This window comes from Triticum urartu, chromosome 7A, assembly GCF_056163025.1.
Source record: "Triticum urartu cultivar PI428250 chromosome 7A, HENAU_Tu73, whole genome shotgun sequence".
Taxonomy (NCBI): Eukaryota; Viridiplantae; Streptophyta; class Magnoliopsida; order Poales; family Poaceae; genus Triticum; species Triticum urartu.
Window position 1 is genome coordinate 417,720,275 of NC_141879.1, and position 8,323 is coordinate 417,728,597.

The 8,323-nt window shown below is 41.2% G+C and overlaps 1 pseudogene; it reads right to left on the bottom strand.

The window, feature by feature from the left end:
* Positions 1–6,709: 6,709 nt before the first annotated feature.
* Positions 6,710–8,030, bottom strand: LOC147959797 (uncharacterized; annotated as a pseudogene).
* Positions 8,031–8,323: the final 293 nt, after the last annotated feature.

Sequence of the window (8,323 nt, forward strand, 5' to 3'; positions counted from 1 at the left end):
AAATTTTCTATGCTTGTAGATCATGAAAAGAATGCTTTAGGTGCTGGTTATATTGTTGAATTCATTCATGATGCTACTGAAAATTATTATGAGGGAGGAACATATGCTTGTAGGAATTGCAATAATATCAAGTTTCCTCTTTATGTGCTTAAAGTTTTGAAGTTATGCTTGTTTTGCTTTCCTATGCAAGTTGATTCTTGTTCCCACAAGTTGTTTTCTCACAAAGTCCCTATGCATAGGAAGTGGGTTAGACTTAAATGTGCTAGTCATATTCTTCATGATGCTCTCTTTATGTTTCAATTCTTACCCTTTATGTGAGCATCATTGAAATCATCATGCCTAGCTAGGGGCGTTAAACGATAGCGCTTGTTGGGAGGCAACCCAATTTTATTTTTGTTCCTTAATTTTTGCTCCTGTTTAGTAATAAATAATTTATCTAGCCTCTGTTATGATTGAGTTTTTATGTTTTAATTAGTGTTTGTGCCAAGTAGAACCTTTGGGAAGACTTGGGGGAAGTCTTTGCGATCCTGCTGTAAAAACAGAAACTTTAAGCACTCACGAGAATTGCTACCATTTTTATTTGGAGAGTGATATTTGGTTAATTCTTTTTGAAGATGATTAATAGATAAATTCCTCAGGTCCATCAATTTATTTGAGAATTTTAGGAGTTCTAGAAGTATACGTTTGATCCAGATTACTACAGACTGTTCTGTTTTTGACAGATTCTGTTTTCGATGTGTTGTTTGCTTATTTTGATGAATCTATGAGTAGTATCGGAGGATATGAACCATAGATAAGTTGTAATACAGTATATATTACACTAATATGAATTTATAATGAGTTCACAACAGCACCTAAGTGGTGATTTATTTTCTTATACTAACGGAGCTTACAAGTTTTTTGTTAAGTTTGGTGTTGCGAAGTTTTCAAGTTTTGGGTAAAGATTCGATGGACTATGGAATAAGGAGTGGCAAGAGCCTAATCTTGGGGATGCCCAAGGCATCCCAAGGTAATATTAAAGGACAACCAAAAGCCTAAGCTTGGGGATGCCCCGGAAGGCATCCCCTCTTTCGTCTTCGTTCATCGGTAACTTTACTTGGAGCTATATTTTTATTCGCCACATGATATGTGTTTTGCTTGAAGCATCATTTTATTTTATTTAGTTTTGCTTGCTGTTTGAATAAAATACCAAGAGCTGAAATTCTTAAATGTTAGAGAGTCTTCACATAGTTGCATAATTATTCGACTACTCATTGATCTTCACTTATATCTTTCGGAGTAGTTTGTCATTTGCTCTAGTGCTTAACTTATATCCTTTTAGAGCATGGTGGTAGTTTTATTTTATAGAAATAGATGAACTCTCATGATTCACTTATATTATTTTGAGAGTCTTTAATAGCATGGTAATTTTCTTAAATAATCCTAATATGCTAGGTATTCAAGATTAGTAAAAAAAATTCTTACGAGTGTTTTGAATATTAAGAGAAGTTTGATGCTTGATGATTGTTTTGAGATATGGAGGTAATAATATCAAAGTCGTGCTAGTTGAGTAGTTGTGAATTTGAGAAATGCTTGTGTTGAAGTTTGCAAGTCCCGTAGCATGCACGTATGGTAAACATTGTGTAACAAATTTGAATCATGAGGTGTTATTCAATTGTCTTCCTTATGAGTGGCGGTCAGGGACGAGCGATGGTCCTTTCCTACCAATCTATCCCCCTAGGAGCATGTGCGTAGTGCCGAGGTTTTTGACGACTTGTAGATTTTTTCAATAAGTATGTGAGTTCTTTATGACTAATGTTGACTCCATGAATTATACGCACTCTCACCCTTCCATCCTTCCTAGCCTCTTCGGTACCGTGCATTGCCCTTTCTCACATTGAGAGTTGGTGTAAACCTCGCCGGTGCATCCAAACCCCGTGATATGATATGCTCTTTAACACATAAACCTCCTTATACCTTCCTCAAAACAGCCACCATACCTACCTATTATGGCATTTCCATAGCCATTCCGAGATATATTGCCATGCAACTTTCCACCATTCCGTTTATTATGACACGCATCATCAATGTCATATTGCTTTCCATGATCATGTAGTTGACATCGTATTTGTGGCAAAGCCACTATTCATAATTTTTCATACATTTCACTCTTGATTCATCGCAATCCCGATACACCGCCGGAGGCATTCATATAGAGTCATACTTTGTTCTAGTATCGAGTTGTAATCTTTGAGTTGTAAATAAATAGAAGTGTGATGATCATCATTAATAGAGCATTGTCCCCCCCCCCCCCCCCCGCCAAAAAGAAGAAATGCCAAATAAAAAAAGGGAAAGGCCAAAAAATAGAAAGGCAAAAAAAGGGAAAGGCAAAAAAATAAAAAATAAAAGGGACAATGCTAATATGCTTTTCACTTGTGCTTCAAAGTAGCACCATGATCTTTATGGTAGAGAGTCTCTTGTTTTGTCACTTTCATACAGTAGTGGGAATTTTCATTATAGAATTTGGCTTGTATATTCCAATAATGGGCCTCCTCAAGTGCCCTAGGTATTCGTGAGCAAGCAAGTTGGATTCACACCCACTTAGTTTCTTTTGTTGAGCTTTCATACATTTATAGCTCTAGTGCATCCATTGCATGGCAATCCCTACTCCTTGCATTAACATCAATCGATGGGCATCTCCATAGCCCATTGATTAGCCTCGTTGTTGTGAGACTTTCTCCTTTTTGTCTTCTCCACATAACCCCCATCATCATATTCTATTCCACCCATAGTGCTATGTCCATGGCTCGCGCTCATATATTGCGTGAAAGTTTATAGGTTTGAGATTACTAAAGTATGAAACAATTTCTTGGCTTGTCATCGGGGTTGTGCATGATGAGAGCATTCTTGTGTGACGAAAATGGATCATGATAAACTATATGATTTTGTAGGGATGAACTTTCTTTGGCCATGTTATTTTGAGAGGACATAATTGCTTAGTTAGTATGCTTGAAGTATTATTATTTTTATGTCAATATGAACTTTTGTCTTGAATCTTTCGGATCTGAACATTCATACCACAATTAAGAAGAATTACATTGAAATTATGCCAAGTAGCACTCCGCATCAAAAATTCTTTTTTATCATTTACCTACTCGAGGACGAGCAGGAATTAAGCTTGGGGATGCTTGATATGTCTCCAACGTATCTATAATTTTTTATTGCTCCATGCTATATTATCTACTGTTTTGTACAATATTGGGCTTTATTATCCACTTTTATATTCTTTTTGGGACTAACCTATTAACCGGAGGCCCAACCCAGAATTGCTGTTTTTTTTGCCTATTTCAGTGTTTCAAAGAAAAGGAATATCAAACGGAGTCGAAACGGAATGAAACCAACTGGAGAAGTTATTTTTGGAAGGAAAGCTACCGAAAAAACTTGGAGTGCACGTCAGGAAAGGAACGAGGGAGCCACGAGGAAGGGGGGCGCGCCCACCCCCTAGGGCGCGCCCTCCACCCTCATGGGCCCCTCGTGGCTCCCCTGACGTACTTCTTTCACCCATATATACCCATGTACCATAAAACTATCAGAATAGATCGTGAATTCCGCCGCCAGAAGCCTCCGTAGCCACCGAAAGCCAATCTAGACCCGTTCCGGCACCCTGCCGGAGGGGGAATCCTTCTTCGGTGGCCATCTTCATCATCCCGGTGCTCTCCATGACGAGGAGGGAGTAGTTTTCCCTCGGAGCTGACGGTATGTACCAGTAGCTATGTGTTTGATCACTCTCTCTCTCTCTCTCTCTCGTGTTCTTGAGGTGGTACGATCTTGATGTATCGCGAGCTTTGCTATTATAGTTGGATCTTATGATGTTTTCTCCCCCCTCTACTATCTTGTGATTGATTGAGTTTCCCCTTTGAAGTTATCTTATCGGATTAAGTCTTTAAAGATTTAAGAACACTTGATGTATGTCTTGCCGTGCGTATCTGTGGTGACAATGGGATACCACGTGAATCACTTCATGTATGTTTTGGTGATCAACTTGCGGGTTCCGCCCATGAACCTATGCATAGGGGTTGGCACACGTTTTCGTCGTGATTCTCCGGTAGAAACTTTGGGGCACTCTTTGAGGTTCTATGTGTTGGTTGAATAGATGAATCTGAGATTGTGTGGTGCATATCGTATAATCATACCCACGGATACTTGAGGTGACATTGGCGTATCTAGGTGACATTAGGGTTTTGGTTGATTTGTGTCTTAAGGTGTTATTCTAGTACGAACTCTAGGGCTGTTTGTGACACTTATAGGAATAGCCCAACGGATTGATTGGAAAGAATAACTTTGAGGTGGTTTCATACTCTACCATAATCTCTTCGTTTGTTCTCCGCTATTAGTGACTTTGGAGTGACTCTTTGTTGCATGTTGAGGGATAGTTATATGATCCAATTATGTTATTATTGTTGAGGGAACTTGCACTAGTGAAATTATGAACCCTAGGCCTTGTTTCAACGCATTGCAATACCGTTTACGCTCACTTTTATCATTAGTTACCTTGCTGTTTTTATATTTTCAGATTACAAATACCTTTATCTGCCATCCATATACCACTTGTATCACCATCTCTTCGCCGAACTAGTGCACCTATAAAATTTACCATTGTATTGGGTGTGTTGGGGACACAAGAGACTCTTTGTTATTTGGTTGCAGGGTTGCTTGAGAGAGACCATCTTCATCCTACGCCTCCTACAGATTGATAAACCTTAGGTCATCCACTTGAGGGAAATTTGCTACTGTCCTACAAACCTCTGCACTTGGAGGCCCAACAAACCCTACAAGAAGAAGGTTGTGTAGTAGACATCATGTCCGAAGTGTCCCATTAGTCCTCCTCCATGAGATTCTTGCAAAAGTAACAAACGAAGAGAAGACTCGGGAATGCAAAGTTTGTTAGCTCTCATAAGATAGTCATCTTTGATGTAATACGTTCCCAAGATGTATGTGTCAAACACTTGGCAAAAGGAATAGAAAAAGTAGGATCATGCGCATACAAGTCTTTTATGTGATCAAAGCCAATGACATTTAATTCAAGTTTAGTAACAAGCATGCATTTGCGTGAAAGCGCATCCGCGACAACATTTTCCTTGCCTTTGATATATTTGATGACATAAGGAAATGACTCAATGAATTCCCTCCATTTAGAATGATGCTTGTTCAACTTAGTTTGTACTTAAGCATTTCATGATCGGTGTGGATGATAAATTCATGAGGTAGAAGATAATGTTCCCACTCACGCAAAACTCGCACTAAAGCATATAGCTCTTTGTCATAGATTGAATAATTGAGTTGCGCTCTGGAAAGTTTCTCATTAAAGTATGCTATGGGTCACCTCTCTTGTGTTAACACACCTCCTATGCCATTACCACTAGCATCGCAATGAACTTCAAGAGGTTTGTCGAAGTTGGGTAATGCAAGCACGGGAGCTTGAGTAAGGAAATTTTTAAGCTCATTAAAGGCGATGTCTTGGGATGGTCCCCAAACAAAAGGTGCATTTTTCTTACTCAAAGCATGCAAAGGTGAAGCAATGGTGCTAAAATCCTTCACAAATCTACGATAGAAACCGGCTAGACCAAGAAAACTACGCACTTGTTGCAAGTTGGTTGGTTGGGGCCAATTTTTAATAGCATTGATGTCAGATTCATCAACATGAACACCCTTAGAAGACACAACAAAACCTAAGAAAATAATCTTATCAACACCAAAAAGGCATTTGTCCATATTAGCATAAAGGCGCTCTTTCCTAAGGGTTTGCAACACGGTTCTAAGATGGGTGACATGGTCTTTGAGAGATTTGCTGAACACAAGAATATCATCAAAATGGACCACAACAAATACACCAATATAGGGTCGAAGAGCAAAGTGCATGACTCGCATGAAGGTACCGGGTGCTTCGGATAAACCCATTGGCATAACAAGCCATTCATATAAGCCAAATTTGGTCTTAAATGCGGTTTTCCATTCATCACCTTCTTGGATGCGTATTTGATAGTAGCCACTTTTAAGATCAATTTTAGAGAAAATAGTGGCTCCGCTAAGCTCATCTAGCATATCATCTAGGCATGGAATGGGGTAACGATAACACACGGTAATAGCATTGATTGGACGACAATCGGAACACATGCGATATGTACCATCTTTCTTGGGGACAAGGATTACCGGGATGGCACAAGGGCTCAAACTTTCTCGTACATGGCCATTGTCGATGAGTTGTTGGACTTGCTGTTGGATCTCCTTGGTTTCCTCGGGGTTGACACCGTAGGGAGCCTTGTTAGGAAGGGGTGCTCCGGGGATGAGGTCGATTCAGTGTTCGATGCCTTGTAGGGGAGGTAGACCCGGAGGTAGCTCGCCGGGAAATACATCTTGGTATTCCTGAAATAGAGAAGATAACACTAAAGGTAGATTGTGAGAGTTGTTAGTTTTTGGTGCCTCATCCTTGGACAAAAGGACATAGTGCATGACACTTGATGGGTTCTCACACACTTCTCTTATCTCATTTTTGGTGGAAAATAGGACTAAGTTCTTCTTGTCGCTCATCGTGGGGGCACTCAATTTGGGCTTGTGACGCTCACTCTCTTTTGGGTGGTTCGCTCTCTCACTATTCTCTCCACGATGGGTGGCTTGCTTGTCGCGATCACTTGGCTTGGAGACATAGGTTGTAGAACGTACTCCTTTCCCTTCATCTTGAAGCTATAGTGATTGGTCCGTCCGGTGTGGATGACGCCTCGGTCAAATTGCAATGGCCGTCCAAGAAGTAGGTGGTAAACGGACATAGGAACAACATCACACTCCAAAGTGTCTTTGTAAGCTCCGATTTTGAAGGAGACTTGGACCATGTGCTCGACTTGGATAGTGCCGGAGTCGCTTAGCCGTTGAACTTTGTAGGGATGTGGGTGCTTCATCTTGACCAATTGGAGTTTGGAGCATAGTTCCTCACTTGCTAAGTTATGGCAACTCCCTCCATCGATGATGACCTTCGCGGACCTTCCATTGATGCCGGCCTTGGTGTGGAAGATATGACATCTTTGGTCTTCGTCTTGTTGATGTTGAAGTGTCAAGACCTTGGAGACAACAAGAACGGGGCTCGGATCTTCGTCACAAAAGACTTGATCATCTTCATCTTCGTTCACTTGCCGGTGCATGGCCACTTGCTCAAGGGCTTCCATTTCGCCTTCACTCGTGGAGTCATATGTACCATCATCGTTGAATATCATGGTGCGCTTGTTGGTACACTCGAAGGACTTGTGGCCTCGGCCGCTGCATGTGAAGCATTTGAAGGAACTTGTCTTGATGGTCTCATCGGTTGGGGTAGATGATGATGAATCTCTTTGCTTGAAGTTGCTTGTAGTAGGAGGACGACTTGAGGTTGTCGAAGTTTTCTTGTAACTTGACTTGTCGTCATTGCTTGTAGATGGCTTGGTTGAGGTAGAAGGTGTTGGAGTCGTTGATGCTTGGGTGTTGGAGAAGCCATAGATCTTGGAAGAGTACTTGGCATACTTGAAGTCATCTTGCACTTGCCGTTCCTCCTTGGTATCTTGATGCACTAGCTCGATGAGGTTGGAGTAAGGTTGGAAGTCGGCTATCTTCTTGATAGGATGATTGAGTCCATTCAATAAACGTGCCATAGTTTTCTCATCATCTTCCATGACATTGGCTCTTATCATGGCAATCTCCATTTCTTTGTAGTATTCTTCAACGCTCTTTGTTCCTTGCTTGAGGAGTTGGAGTTTCTTGAAGAGGTCGCAATTGTAGTAGGTTGGCACAAAACGTGCTCTCATGACATACTTCATTTGTGCCCAAGTAGTGATGGGTGGTTCACCACTTGCCTCACAGTGCTCAATGACTTGTTCCCACCAAATGAGAAAGTTGTCTTGGAACTCAAGGGATGCCATCACGATCTTCTTCTCTTCCTCATAGTTGTGCAAACGAAAGATTTTGTCGACCTTCAATGCCCATGAAAGGTACTCTTTGGGATCATTGCTTCCAGAAAACTTGGGCATGGTGAACTTTAGCTTGCCGTAGCATTGCTCTTCATTGTGTTGGGGTCGAGGGTGATGGAGTCCTTGACGAGGAGGATTGTCTTCCTCATGTTGCTCTTGTCTTGGAGGATTTCCATTGTGTTCTTGTTCTTGGTGAACTTGATGTTCTTGTCGAGCTTGTGGAGGAGCTCGTCGATGCACGTGAGCTTGATATATTCGTTCTTGAACTTCATCGTGAAGCGCTTCTTGTTGCTCACGAGCTTGCCGGTTGCGTGTGGCTATGCCTCGACTTGAATCTCGGAGGGCACGTTGCG